The following is a 14508-nucleotide window of genomic DNA, read 5'->3' on the forward strand; positions in this document are numbered from 1 at the left end:
AAAATGCTACCAACAAGTGCTAAAATTATTATTTTGTTGACTGACCTTAATACGGTAGCGGAGAAAGCATTAGTAATGTTGTTCAGTTGCTTGGTCATGTCCAACTCTTTGTGACCTCATGGACTGCAGCACACCAGGCTTCCCTTTCCTTCACCATCTCCCAGAGTTTGCTCAAACTCATGTCCATTGAGTTTTTGATGCCATCCAACCATCTTGTCCTCTGTCATCCCCTTCTCCTCCTGCCCTCAATCTTACCCAACATCAGGGTCTTTTTCAATGAGTCAGCTCTTCGTATCAGGTAGCCAAAGTATTGGAGCTTCAGGTTCATCATCAGTCTTTCCAATGAATATTCAAGGTTGATTTCGTTTAGGATTGACTGGTTTGAACTCCTTGTTGTCCAAGAGACTTTCAAGAATCTTCTCTAGGACCACAGTTCAAATGCATGAATTCTTTGGTGCTCAGCTTTCTTTATGGTCTAACTCTCACATCCATACATGACTACTGGAAAAGCCATAGCTTTGACTAGATGGACCTTTGTCAGAAAAGTAATGTCTTTGCTTTTTAATACACTGTCTAAGTTTGTCATAGCTTTTCTTCCAAGGAGCAAGCATCTTTTAATTTCATGGCTGCAGTCACCATCTGCAGTGATTTTGGAGCCCAAAAAAATAAAGCCACTCACTGTTTCCATTGTTTCCCCAACTATTTGCCATGAAGAGAAGGGACCAGATGCCATGATCTTAGTTTTGGATGTTGAGTTTTAAGCCAGCTTTTTCACTCTCCTCTTTCACCTTCATCAAGAGGCTCTTTAGTTCTTCTTGGCTATCTGCCATAAGGGTGGTGTCATCTGCATATCTGAGGTTATTGATATTTCTCCCCGCAATCTTGATTCCAGCTTGTGCTTCATCCAGCTCAGCATTCTGTATTAGTAATGTAGATTAAAGTTAAATTGTGCTGAGTCTATAGCTATCGTGTTGTGAATAGCACTTAAAAAACTGAGAAAATATTTTTCCAGTGTCTGAAAATGATTATCCAATTCAACAAAGTCACTTGGAACATTGGCAATGGAGAAAAGTTCTGACATACATAGTGCTAAATCTGAAAATTGTTTAAGGAATATAATCTGTATGAGGATGAGAAATAGTTTTACATACTAGATTTGATGACTACAAATTATTTGGTAAAGCCTTGTGTATCAGGATGCAACATCATTTGTCAAATACTGGCTAAATTGAAACTATACCTTGGCTACATAGTCAAGAGTTTGGCAAAAATTAATGAGTGTTTTCTATAAGAATCAATTGGTCATATAGAATTTGCAATAGAAAATCATATATTTCCTTATTGTTTCTAAATTATATGCTACACATCAGTAGCATATAATAAACTTTATAAATAAAATTTATAATAAACTTAGGCAGATAGAGTGTTCAAGAGCCAGTTGTTAGCGTTTACCAGCACACCACTATCTCAGAGGCTCGCTGCTTCCACCATTATATCACATAGGAAATTAGGAGGAAATGGAGAGAAATGCCTTCTCCTCCCATGCTTCAGGCCAGCGTGGTCCCAGGGACCACAGCACTCATCAGAAGGACAGCCAGGACTCTTCATGGAGGACAGGGAAATAAAGGCTGGGAAACAGCAGTGCTGACAGGGCAGGTCATGCCTCTCTGAGCCTTCACCCATACATCTCTAAAAAGGGACTGCTGATCCCACCCCCTTGGCCTGTTGGGGCATCTGTGAGCATGTGCAGTCGGCAGTGGAAGGGCTTGCTTCTGAAGGCAGGTGTCCCTGTCCCCACCACCAGCTACCAACAGAACCTGTAGCCCAAACAACACAGGGTCACCCACTGCCAGGCTCCCCCAGAGACCATGGGAAGCTGCCAGCACCGGAGCCATTGCAGAGGCTGGGCCTGATTCTGAAGGAAGAGGAAGGGACAGGGAGGCAAGGCCACTTCTGCTTTCTGCTCACACCCACTGAGGTAGCAGCCCAGGGAGCACATTTGAATTCTCAAACCTTAGCTGCAGGTTCACCAAGTTCTGAAGGAACACTGACAGGCAGTTTCGTTACAGCTCACTATGGCAGGGTCCTCTGAAGAGGCACCTTTCTGTCCTTCTGGAGAACAGTAAAATGTGGGAATGATTGCTCGCTGTTTGGGGTGGACATGACTGTGTGACTATGACCCACAGAGACTGCCCCTTTCCTTCAGACCTTCTTTTCAGAAAACCCCAAACTTCATTTTATTTACCATTCTGTGAATCTATTCTAAGGAAATGACCCACTATTCAGAAAAAAATTCTTATATATCTACCTCAGATCTTTCTACAATAATGGAATAAGGTGGAGACATAAGTAAATGCAAAAGCAAACATTTGTGTGAAAATATGCTCTCTGCATGTTGGAAATAATGTGAAATGTTTGATTACAGAAGACTTTAAAACAACCTGTTATACAGTCATTAATACACCATTTCAGATGTTATTTTTAATACCATGATGAAATGCTTGATTTAAATGTTCAGCTAAGGAGCAAATTGGGGCTTCCTAGGTGGTTCAGTGGTAAAGAATCCACCTGTCAATCAGGAGACGCAGGTTCAATCCCTGGGCCAGGAAGATCCCCTGGAGGAGGACATGACAACCCACTCCAGGATTCTTGCCTGGAGAATCCCATGGACAGAGGAGCCTGGAGGGCTACAGCCCATGGGTCACAAAGAGTCAGACATGACTGAGTGACTTAGCACACACACACAGTGACCAGACAACAAGAAGCAGATTGGCAGCATTATGGCTGTGAGACCGGCCCTAGGATCAGTGCACCTGGGTTGAGTCCTGCTTCCACACCTCGTTAGCTGCCTGACCTTGGGCAAGTCACTTCAGCTCCCTAAGCCTCAGCTTTCTCATCGGTACAAGGGACCCCAGCCATACCCTTCTTCATGGGTGGGTGTGAGGACAATGGGGATTCTCAGCACCTGGTATATGGCAAGTCTTCAGCATTATCTATAACCAGCATTATTGTTGCATTCATGGCAAAATCTGTCCACATAATATACTAAAGGGACATGTCACAGAATGCCCCTAGAAGTTACTGCAGGGTGTAGCAACAGGGAGAGATGTCTTATCCCCATTCCTGCCTTTCTGGGGTAGGATTCTTTCTCCTCCCCTGCCCCCATAGCACCTTACACTTGCCCACTGCATCTCTTCTGCAAATCGCTGTTAGTATTGCCTCCTTGCTTTTCCAGTTTGTGAACTCTTGAGTCAGGGACTCTTTCTTGCTCATTCTGTAGCCCCTGCCCCAAGCACAGAACCTGGCAAACAGTAGGTGCTCAATCAAACATGTAATTGTCAAATGTTTCCAAGTTTTATTGAAGAGTGTCTCAGATAACCACTGGTGTGTGACAAAATATAATGGCTTTAAATAGTAGCTGTGTATTGTATCTCATGATTCCATGGGACAGGAAGCAGCCAGGGCTCAGCTGGGCAGTTCTTTCACTCCACATAGTGCGGCCTGGGGGCCACTACCTGCATTCACTCGGGGGCTGGGAGGGGCTGGAATACCCAAGAATCTTTATTCACAAGACTGGTACTTTGGGGCTCCTGGCAACTTTTCTTTCCCCACATGGCCTCTTCTCACTCACTGGACTAGAACACAGGCTTTTAACCACAGGGCAGCTGGACTCGCAGGGAGAGAAAATGAAGATGACAGATTTCTTAGAGGCTATGTGCAGAAATTTCAGAGCATCATGTCCCACCTCTTGATGAGAGAAGGGGAATTATATATACTAATTATCATATGCATTTTGCCTTTTGATCTTTAGAGAAATCTTTAAAAGGATGATAAATAATATATATTAGCAAACTTTTAACATCCTAAGATGACCTTTCTATGTACATACATAATAGATTCAGTTCAGTTCAGTCCAGTTCAGTTCAGTCGCTCAGTCATGTCCAACTCTTTGCAACCCCATGAATTGCAGCATGTCAGGCTTCCCTGTCCATCACCAACTCCCGGAGTCTACCCAAACCCATGTCCATTGAGTCGGTGGTGCCATCCAGCCACCTCATTCTCTGTCGTCCCCTTCTCCTCCTGCCCCCAATCCTTCCCAGCATTAGGGTCTTTTCCAATGAGTCAACTCTTCGCATGAGGTGGCCAAAGTATTGGAGTTTCAGCTTCAACATCAGTCCTTCCAATGAACACCCAGGACTGATCTCCTTTAGGATGGACTGGTTGGATCTCCTTGCAGTCCAAGGGACTCTCAAGAGTCTTCTCCAACACCACAGTTCAAAAGCATCAATTCAGCCTGGATGAGGGTGAAGCAAGTGAGACACTCACAGCCTCCTTAAAATTTGTACCCTAGATGCCTCACTTGCCTTACCCTAGTCCCAGCCCTGAACTCCCCCAGAAGTATGTGTTTCCCTGCATAATAGGTGCTATGCAGGTGACTCCTCTGAGCTCCCTGAGGCCAACAGAGCCTCTCCCACCCCACAGAAGGACTATTGGTGGCGGCTCACAGCTGGGGAAAAAAAAAAAAAAAAACAACCAGGAAAGCTGGAAGTAGTGTGTGGAGACTGCCATCTTGTGGCCATAGTTGCCAATTACAGTCAGGATTACTCAGTACCCCTATTATAATTGGGCTTCCCTGGTGGATCAGTCGGTAAAGAATCTGCCTGCAATGCAGGAGATCCGGGTTTGATCCCTGGGTCAGGAAGGTCCCCTGGCGAAGGGAATGGCTACCCACTCCAGTATTCTTACCTGGAGAACTCCATGGACAGAGGAGCCTGGTGGGCTAGCAACTAACACTTTCACATTATAATTAGCTTGGTGTTTCTTTTCTTTCTAGTATTTGTTTGTTTGTTTGGCTGCACTGGGTTCCAGTTGCAGCACATGAGGTCTTCAACCTTCATTACGGCACATGAACTCTAAGTTGTGGCATGTGGGATCTAGTTCCCCAACCACAGGTTGAACCTGGGCCCCGTGCATTGGGAGCACAGAGTCTTAACCACTGGACCACTACTATCTACTAAGCTGGGATGTGTATGTGAGTAGCAACATGAGCACTGGGGAATGGTCCCCAAGACCTTACAAGAGAGGAAGATGCTTTGCCGTAGCTCTCAGATGGGACCCTCTTGGTTGGGGCACGAATGCCCCTCATCCCAGTGTTTCTTCTACCTACCTCTCCACCATGGCCCACCCCGCCCCCGTCCCAGCAGTCCCCAAGGGCTGGCAAGAGGTTATCACAGTGCTTAGGGTGAGTGATCACCCGCCTTGGTCATCATCCCCTCCCTGAGCCTGGAGTGATGGAGCCTCCCCCAGCCCCTGCTCTGCCCAGACGCCAAATCAGGCTTTCCAAGACTACCAGTCCATGGCCAGTTCCCCTTGCCTTGGTCAGGGAGGACAAGAGTGAGGGGCCACTCTGAGTCCAGAAGAGGGGGAGGTAGCTCTTTGCCTACCAGTGCCCCACTGGGAGGTAGGAGACTGAGGACCACCTGCCTACTTCCCTCCTTAGCCTTGGTTTTCAAACGCTTTGCAATCAGCCGCAGACCTTGGTTTCAAGTCTCAGAGATGCAATCTGTCACCTTGGGAGATAGACTGAACGTTTCTGACCTGCTTCCCAATCCACAGACTGGGGAGATCTGGGTGATACTGGAACTTCGGGAAGTGGCTCAGCTCCTCCCTTTGCAACCTGCGGGCTCCTCCCCTGCTAATGACTTTCCAGCCCCAACTTCCTCCCCTCACTCCAGACAGAACTGGATCAGCTGCGTGCAATTCAGCTGCTCTGCTTGGAGGAAGCCTGCACAGGAAGCCCCGGGAAGGCCGTATACCCTGCGAGCCGCCTCTGGCACCCGGAAAGGTGAGGCTACAGATGAGGGTGGGGCGAGTTGGCATTTGTGGGTCCAGGGGCCGGGAGGGATGCAGAGATGGGGCTGCGAGGGAGAGGTCCAGGGGCGTGGGAAGCAGTGCGTGAGGGTGCCCACCAGGGGGCGCGCTGCACCAAGTCAAACCCCAGGCTCGCGACTGCGAGCCGCCCTGCCCCATCCTTTCCTGGCAGAGGTCAGCCTCAGCCGTGGAATATTTCCTGAGCCGAGGCTGCGGCAGCCTCTTAGCAGGCCAAGGACGGCCATCAACGCACCATCCCCAGAGGCCCCGAGGAGCCGGGGAGCCTGGAGCCGACTGACGATGTTCGTCCTGGGCAGCTTCCTCCTAGTCCAGCCCGCCTCCCCTGCCCGCTGGTCACATGGGGTCTGGGGGCAGGGCCAAGGCCGTGGAGGGCCGCCGGGGTGACGAGAGGGGGCAGGGAGCCGGCGCTTCCTCCAGGCAGTGTCTTAAAAAGAGGGAACTCCGAACAGGTTCTGGGAAATGGAGGCGTCCAGCTCCCCGATAGCAGGTGAGCAGACCCTGGCCTGGCAACCCCCAGGCAGCTTTCCTGGAAACCTGGGCCAGCCCCTTGACTTCTGGGCCCAGATGTCCTCCCGGTGATGGGTGTCGTGTGCCTCCTGCTCACACCCGCTGGCAGCAGGGAACCCTCTAGGAGATGAGTGAGGAGCCACAGGGTGACACATGGGGAGGCCAGTCTAGGACCATGAAGAATGGGACGGCAGGAAATGCAAGAGCAATCTGGGTTTGGATCCCCACACCTTCACTGTGTTAAACTCTGTGACTTGGGGTGACTCACAATCCCACTGAAACATTTACCTCTGAGTGCTGTCACCTTAATGGGTTTGGTCTACAGCCACTGCCTTTTAAGTGCTAGCTGTCATTATTAGTAATGCCTGTGGGTGAGGTGATGCCCAGGGACAGGGCACAGTGGCCTGAATCCAGGAAGACCCGGTGCTCCCAGACCCACCCCTACAGTGAGCCCGTTGGCTCTGTGGCCGGTGCCAACCAGAGCTGCTCCTGGCTGAGACATCCCCCAGCTTGCTCTCCAGGACTGTTCTTCAGGGCACGGTGCCACAGCCAGGGGAGCTGTGCCCCTTCTGTGCTGAGCTTAACTGGGCTGTCGCCTGCCCTGGAACACAGCTGCCCAGAAAGGTAGGTGAGGGGCAGGCAAGGGCTGGGGTGGGTGGTTAGTGAGCAGTTCTCTTGCCCCTCTCCCCCAGCTGGAGAGCAGAACCCACCATACCAGCCCTTCCACCCATGTTTTCCTCAAAGCAGATGCCCATGCCCCTGGGCCTTGTCATTCTGCTGCAGGCTGAGGTCAGTGAAGGTCATGCCTTCAACCAGAGCCCTCATGATGCAAATCATGCCCCCCACACTCATACACATATACATCCCCCCATGGTGCAAGTGGACAGTGAGGGGCAGGGTGGGACAGAGGCCCTGCTATAGTTTCCCAGGGAGGCCTCTGTTCTGAGATAGCAGAGCTGAGATTGGGGCACAGACTTGGCCAGGAGAAGGGCAGGGCTTGGGAAGGTAAGAAGGGCCGTCCACACATCCAAGAGGAAGAACTGAGGTTATTACACACACACACACTCACACACACACACACATACACACACACACACTCACACGGGGGTCAGTCTCATTACCTTACCCTTAGAGTTAGAGCACCCTACAGGGGACATTGTATTTTTAGAGCCCTTCTCCCCTCTTCTTGATCACAGTGCCCTGGCATCTCTTTTAGCATCTTCCTCTGTTCTGTACCAGCCCAGATGCATTGTATGAGCCAACATCACCCAGCAGATGAGACCAGATGCTTTAGACAATCGACGCACCACTTTCCACAACCATCAGGATTATTTCAGGGATGGATTGTTTGCCCAGTCAAGGTCATGAGGGAAGAGATGTTTGAAGAAATAGATAGGGAGAGCTCCCCAGCACTTCTGAGAGACTCACTAGGGGACATGTTTTTTCTTCCGGATACACATGAAGGAGGAAGTATTAGCTCCTGAAGTTGGTGCCCAGCAATTTTTTTCTCATCAGTAATCTTTTATTGGTTATGTGCTGAAATTATAATATTTGGAAGAAAAAGTAAAGTGAAAGTGTTAGTTGCTCAGCCGTCTCTGACTCTTTGCAACCCCATGGACTGCAGCACACCAGGCTTCCCTGTCCATCACCAACTCCCGGAGCTTGCTAAAACTCATGTCCATCGAGTTGGTGATACCATCCAACCATCTCATCCTCTGTCATCCCCTTCTTCTCCCACCTTCAGCCTTTCCCAGTATCAGGGTCTTTTCCAGTGAGTCAGTCCTTCGCATTGGGTAGCCAAAGTACTGGAGCTTCACCTTTAGCATCAAGTCCTTCCAATTCAGGACTGATTTCCTTTAGGATTGACTGGTTTGATCTCCTGCAGTCCAAGGGACTCTCAAGAATCTTCTCCAGAAGCACAGTTCAAATGCATCAATTCTTTGGCACTCAGCCTTCTTTATGGTCCAACTCTCACATTCATACATGGCTACTGGAAAAGCCATAGCTTTGACTAAATGGACCTTTGTCAGCAAAGTGATGTCTCTGCTTTTTAATACGCTGTCTAGATTTGTCATAGCTTTTCTTTCAATGAGCAAGCGTCTTTTAATTTCATGGCTGCAATCACCATCTGCAGTGATTTTGGAGCCCAAAAAGTAAAGTCTGCCACTGTTTCCATTGTTTCCCCATCTATTTGCCATGAAGTTATGGGACCAGATGCCATGATCTTTGTTTTTGAATGTTGAGTTTCAAGCCAGCTTTCTTACTCTCCTCTTTCACTTTCATCAAGAGGCTCTTCAGTTCCTCTTTGCTTTTTGCCTTAAGAGTGGTATCATCTGCATATCTGAGATTATTGATATTTCTCCCGGCAATCTTGATTCCATCTTGTCCTTCATCCAGCCTTGCATTTTGCATGATGTACTCTGCATATAAGTTAAATAAACAGGGTGACAATAAACAACCGTGACATAGTCCTTTCCCAAATTGGAACCAGTCTGTTGTTCCATCTTCGGTTCTAACTGTTGCTTCTTGAGCTGCATACAGATTTCTCAGGAGGCAGGTCAGGTGGTCTGGTATTCCCATCTCTCTAAGAATTTTCCAGTTTGTTGTGATCCACAGAATCAAAGGCTTTGGCATAGTCAATAAAGCAGAAGTAGATGTTAGGGCTATGCTTCATTTTGTGTTAGTTTTTGTGTATGATATTCATTCTGTTCCTTGTGTCTATTTTTTTCCAATGTCATTTATGAAAAAGACTATCCTTTTCCTGCTGATTTACCTTGACATCTTTTTAATTGAAGTATACTTGATTTACAATATTGTGTTCATTTCTGGTGTACAGCAAAGTGATCTAGTTTTATGTAATGAATATACATATATATTCTTTTTCAGATTCTTTTCCATTATAGGTTAATACAATATATCAAATATAGTTCCCTGTGCTATGCAGTAGGACCTTGTTGTTTATCTACTTTATATTTAGTAGTGTGTATCTCTTATTCCCAAATTTCTAATTTATCCTTCCCCCCAACTTTTCCCTTTTGGTAATAACCATAAGTTTGTTTTCTATGTCTATTTTTATTTTGTATATAAATTCATTTGCTTCATTTTAGATTCCACATATAAGTGATATCATATGAAATTACATTTCTCTTTCTGCCTTACTTCATCTAATATGATAATCTCTAGGTCCATCCATGTTGTTGCAAATGATATTATGTCGTTCATTTTTACGGCTAAGTAATATTCCATCATATATATATATGTACAGAGATACAGATGTATATATGGTACAATCGTGCCCCCTATACTCATGATGCAGGTGGGCAGTGAGAGGCAGGGATCTGCCCAGGGCACTGGACACAGATGAGACAGAGGCCCGCTGTCCTGTTTTCTTTATCCATTCATCTGTAGTTGGGTGTTTAGGTTACTTCCGTGTCTTGGCTATTGTAGTTAGTGCTGCTATGAACATTAGAGAGTATGTATCTTTTTCAATTAGAGTTTTCTGCAGATATTTGTTGAGGAATGAAATTGGTGGACCATATGCTAACTCTATTTGTAGCTTTTTAAGGAGTCTCTGCACTGTTTTCCATAGTGGCTGTACCAATTTACGTTCCCACAAACAGTGTAGGAGGGTTCCCTTTTCTCCACACTCTCTCCAGCATTTATTATTTATAGACTTTTTGATGATGGGCTTTCTGACCAGTGTGGGGTGGTATCTCATTGTAGTTCTGATTTGCATTTCTTTAACAGTTAGTTAGTGGTGTTGAGCACCTTTTCACGTGCCTGTTGGCCATCTGTATGTCTTCTTTGGAGAAATGTCTATTTAGATCTTCTGCCCATCTTTAAGATTTTGGGTTTTGTTTTCTTTAATACTGAGATATATGAGCTGTTTGTATGTTTTTGGAAATTGATCCTTTGTTGGTCTCATCATTTGCAAATATTTTCTCCTATTCTGTAGGTTGCCTTTTTATTTTATTTACGGTTTCCTTTGCTATACAAAAGCTTTTAAGTTTAATTAGGTCCAACTTGTTTATTTTTACTTTTATTTACATTACTGTAGGAGACAGATCAAAATATATTGCTGCAATTTCTTTCAAAGAGTGTTCTATGTTTTCCTCTAGGAGTTTTATAGTGGTTGGTTTTACATGTAGGTCTTTAATCTATTTTGAGTTTATTTTTGTGTATGGTGTTAGAGATTGTTTTAATTTCATTCATTTACATGTAGCTGCCCCGTCTTACCAGCTCCTCTTACTGAAGAGACTGTCTTTTCTCCACTGTACATTCTTGCCTCCTTTGTGAAAGAGTAATTGTCTGTAGGTGTGTGAGTTTATTTCTGGACTCTGTGTCCTGTTCCATTGATCCATATGTCTGTTTTTGTGCCAATACTGTGCTATTTTGATTACTGTAGCTTTGTAATATTCTCTGAAGTCTGGGAGGGTTATGCCTCCAGCTCAATTATTTTTCCTCAGAATTGCTTTGGTAATTCAGGGTCTTTTGTGGCTCAATATAAATTTTAGGATTATTTGTTCTAGTTCTGTGAACAATGTCATGGGTAATTTGATAGGGATCTCTTTAAATCTGTAAAGTGCTTTGGGTAGTCTGGCCATTTAAGCTATATTAATTCTTCCAATCCAGGAGCATGGGCTATTTTTCCATTTCTCTGAATCATCTGCAATTCCCTTTATCAATGTTTTATAGTTTTCAACATGTAAGTCTTTCACCTCCTTGGTCACGTTTATTCCTAAGTATTCTTTATGCAATTTTAAAAGGGATTTTTTTTTCTTACTTTTTCTTTCTCTATTTTATTGTTAATGTAAAGAAATGCAAGGTAGTTCAGTGGTAAAAAATCTGTCTGCCAATGAAGGAGACATGGTTTCGATCCCTGGGTTGGGAAGATCCCTTGGAGAATGAAATGGCAACCCACTCCAATATTCTTGCCTGGGAAATCACATGGACAGAGGAGCCTGGTGGGCTACAGTCCATGGGGTCCCAAAAGAATCAGAAAACAACTTTTCGACTGAACCACAACTGCTACTCTGTCTTTTGTTTGGAGCATTTAGTTCATTGACACTTAAGGTAATTATTGATAGGTATATGTTTATTGCCATTTTAAACCTTGCTTTCCAGTTGATTTTGTATTTCTTCTTTGTTCCTTTCTTTTTCTTTTTCCTTTTGTGGTTTAATGGTTTTCTTTTGCGTTATGCTTGAGTTCTGTTCTTTTTAGTTTTGTGAATCTATTATTTTTTTATTTATGGTTATTCTGGTTTTCAAGTATGTTAACACACTACTATATCTATTTGGCTTATGCTGGTAGTCATATAAGCTCAAACACATTCTTTAAAAAAATTAATTTTCTTACTCTCCTTCCCCACATTTTATGATTTTAATGTCCTATTTTACATCTTCATGTTATCCTTTTGCTGTTCATTGTAGTTATAATCACTTTCATTAAAATTTTTAATTTTTTTATCTATGTACTGTACTTGCTTTTTAAGTGATCTCTATACAATCTTTTTTTATATTTGCTTTTCCTGATTTGATTTTTCTCTTTCCTGTAGATTTTTGCTTATTTTCTATTTAGAGAAAAACTTTCAATATTTCTTTTATTAATACAATGGGTTTAGTATTGCTGTATTCTTTTAGTTTTTACTTACCTGAGAAATTCTTTATTTCTTCTTCTGTTCTAAATGATAATCGTGCTGGTTAGAGTATCCTGACAATATAGGTTGCAGGTTTTTCGCTTCCAAGACTTTGAATACATCTTGCCACACCCCTCTGTCCTGCAGTAGAAAAATCAGCTGATAACTTCCTTGTTACTCTTTGTTTTTCTTTTGCTGCCTTTAGAATCCTCCCTTTGTCTTAACTTTTGCTGTTTTCAGTCCCCTTTCTCTTTTTTCTCCTTCTGAAACCCCTTATGCATAGATTGGCACACTTTATATTACCCCATAAGTTTCATATATTGTGTTGTTTTTTTAAATTTGTCTATCTGCTATTCTGAATGGGTGATTTCCATTCTTCTGTCTTCCAGACCACTTATTCATTCTTCTGTGTTATTTAGTTTTCTAATTGTTGTCTTTAGCTTGGTTTTCATTTTAGCAGTTGTGTTTTCTAATTCTGATTGACTCCTCTTTATAGTTCCTTGTTTCTTGTTACAGTGATCAACATTTCCATCAATAGCTTTTCTTAATCCTTTCAGTATTTTTATTACCCTCTTTTGAACTCAGGGTCTGGTAGACTGGAAAGGTCTATTTCATTGTTTCTTTCAGGGGATTTTCTTGTTCTTTTATTGAGGTACTTCCTCCCCTTCTTTATTTTTCTTATATTTCTCTAACTCTGAACTTAGGAAAAATAGTTATCTACTGTGGTCTTGAAGGGCTGTTTTTATATGGGAGTCTAATATGTTAAATATTTTAATATTGATAAATATTAATATCTTAATATTTGCCTGCATGAGTCTAATATTTTTGGTTCAAGGGCTGTTTTTGGTATGGATGCTTGCCATGTCTTTTCCTTAGGGTGTGCTGGTCATTGACCCCTTGGTAGAGGATATGATTGGTGTTTTGGTGAACAGAGTTTGCAGTGAGTGTTGAGTGGGGCTTCCTCTTTGCCCATTAGGGCAGAGCCTGCTTCCCAGTTGAATTAGAAGCCCCCAGATCCAGTTCTAAGCTGCAATGTGAGATAACTGGGACTAGAGTCCCGCTGGGGGTGGAGCGAGTGAGTATTCCTCCACAGGAGCTGTCCACTGGGACACACGCTCTGTGATGTCACCCGTCACTCGTGCGTGCTTACAGACTGCACTGTTGTTGGCACTGCCCCGCTTCAGCCTTGAGAATACAGACCATCCACCCAGATGTCCCTCAGATGCTGTGCTGAGAAAGCCATTGGTGCAGATCCACCAGCACCCACCACAGTCATGCACCCAGACCCTCCATGGTAATGCTGGGAATCGGCCCAGTCCTCGGCCCTTTCTCTGAGTAAGTGTACCCTTGAAACCCCACCACTGCTGATAGGAGACCCGCCCCAGCCAGGGGTGTGCCAGTAATCCGCTTGGATGTCCCGCAGGTGCTGCACTCACATATTTCCGCCTGAATCTCTCAGGCAGCCACAAGAAATCAACTCAGACTTCATCCCCACTTTCCAAGTTGTGCACCCATGGGGAACTGGCTCAGATTTCAGCCCGGCCTCCATATGTGAGCAATCTCCCTGCACTTATGTGCTCCCAGAGCCTCTGATGGTAGAGCTGTGCCCGCCCTGAGCATGCCGAGAACAAGGCTGGTATGGCAGGGCCGAGTATCCCCTCCGTTCACATGTGCTGACAGTGGGGCTCCTACGTGGACCCAGGATCCATGCTGCATATACCTCTGCACCACACTCCAGGCCCTTCCCGCTGTCTGTGCAGCCAAATCAGGTCCTCTCCCCTGGTCTGTCGCTGATGCCTGAGTTTCTGTATCCAGCCACTGCACACACTGGCAGGCGTGCATCTCGGGCTGGGGAGTGCAGTGAGGTAGCCAGGACCATTGTGCTGGTCTCTCTCTGCCCTACCCGCCACAGGCTGGCTGCTGCCCTCACCTCTGAGCCTCTCAAGTCCCCCGTCTATCCTGGCTGATCTCCCAGCTGGTGAAGGGCATTCCCAGCATGAGGGAACCTTTCCTCTTCTACAGCTCCCTTCTAGGTACACAGGTCCCATCCCAATTCCTTTTTTTCCTTCTGTTCTACCTAGTTATATGGTAATCTTTTTGCAGCTTTGGTTTTATGAGGTCTTCTGCCACTGTCCAGTGAGTATTCTGTGAAAACTGTTCTACATGTAGATGTATTTTTGATGTTTTTGTGGGAGGAGGCGTGCTTCAGGTCCTTCTATTCCACTTTGATCTCCACTTTAGCATTTTTTATTAAGGCAGCCTTGATGATGATGAAGCAGACACCCCAGGAAGCAAACAAGAGAACAGGGGCAGGGGGAGAGTCTGACGTGGTTGACATTGTCAAACTGCTGGATCTAGCCATACCTGAAGTCCGTGTCATGAGAGCTTTCTCAATAAAGAAGCCAAAATACTCCTCTTATCTTCTAAGCCAATTTTAATTGTCTTTTTTGTTTCCAGCGACTGAAAGAATCTT

The 14508-nt window shown here is 45.1% G+C and overlaps 1 protein-coding gene across 6 annotated transcripts in view; it reads left to right on the plus strand.

Annotated features, from left to right (window-relative positions):
- Positions 1 to 5742: 5742 nt before the first annotated feature.
- ARHGAP22 (Rho GTPase activating protein 22) overlaps positions 5743 to 14508 on the plus strand; it is a 176947-nt gene continuing 168181 nt past the window's right edge. For 2 of the 6 annotated variants that reach the window (XM_043476356.1, XM_043476359.1), the window contains exon 1: positions 6139 to 6379. The gene's annotated coding sequence lies outside the window, so the exon portion shown is untranslated. Of the gene's footprint in view, positions 5846 to 6138; positions 6380 to 14508 lie in introns of those variants that run through there. The other 4 variants (XM_043476357.1, XM_043476358.1, XM_043476361.1 and 1 more) reach the window with 4 other exon arrangements.

The sequence above is a fragment of the Cervus canadensis genome, chromosome 8 (genome assembly GCF_019320065.1).
Source record: "Cervus canadensis isolate Bull #8, Minnesota chromosome 8, ASM1932006v1, whole genome shotgun sequence".
NCBI classification, from domain to species: Eukaryota; Metazoa; Chordata; class Mammalia; order Artiodactyla; family Cervidae; genus Cervus; species Cervus canadensis.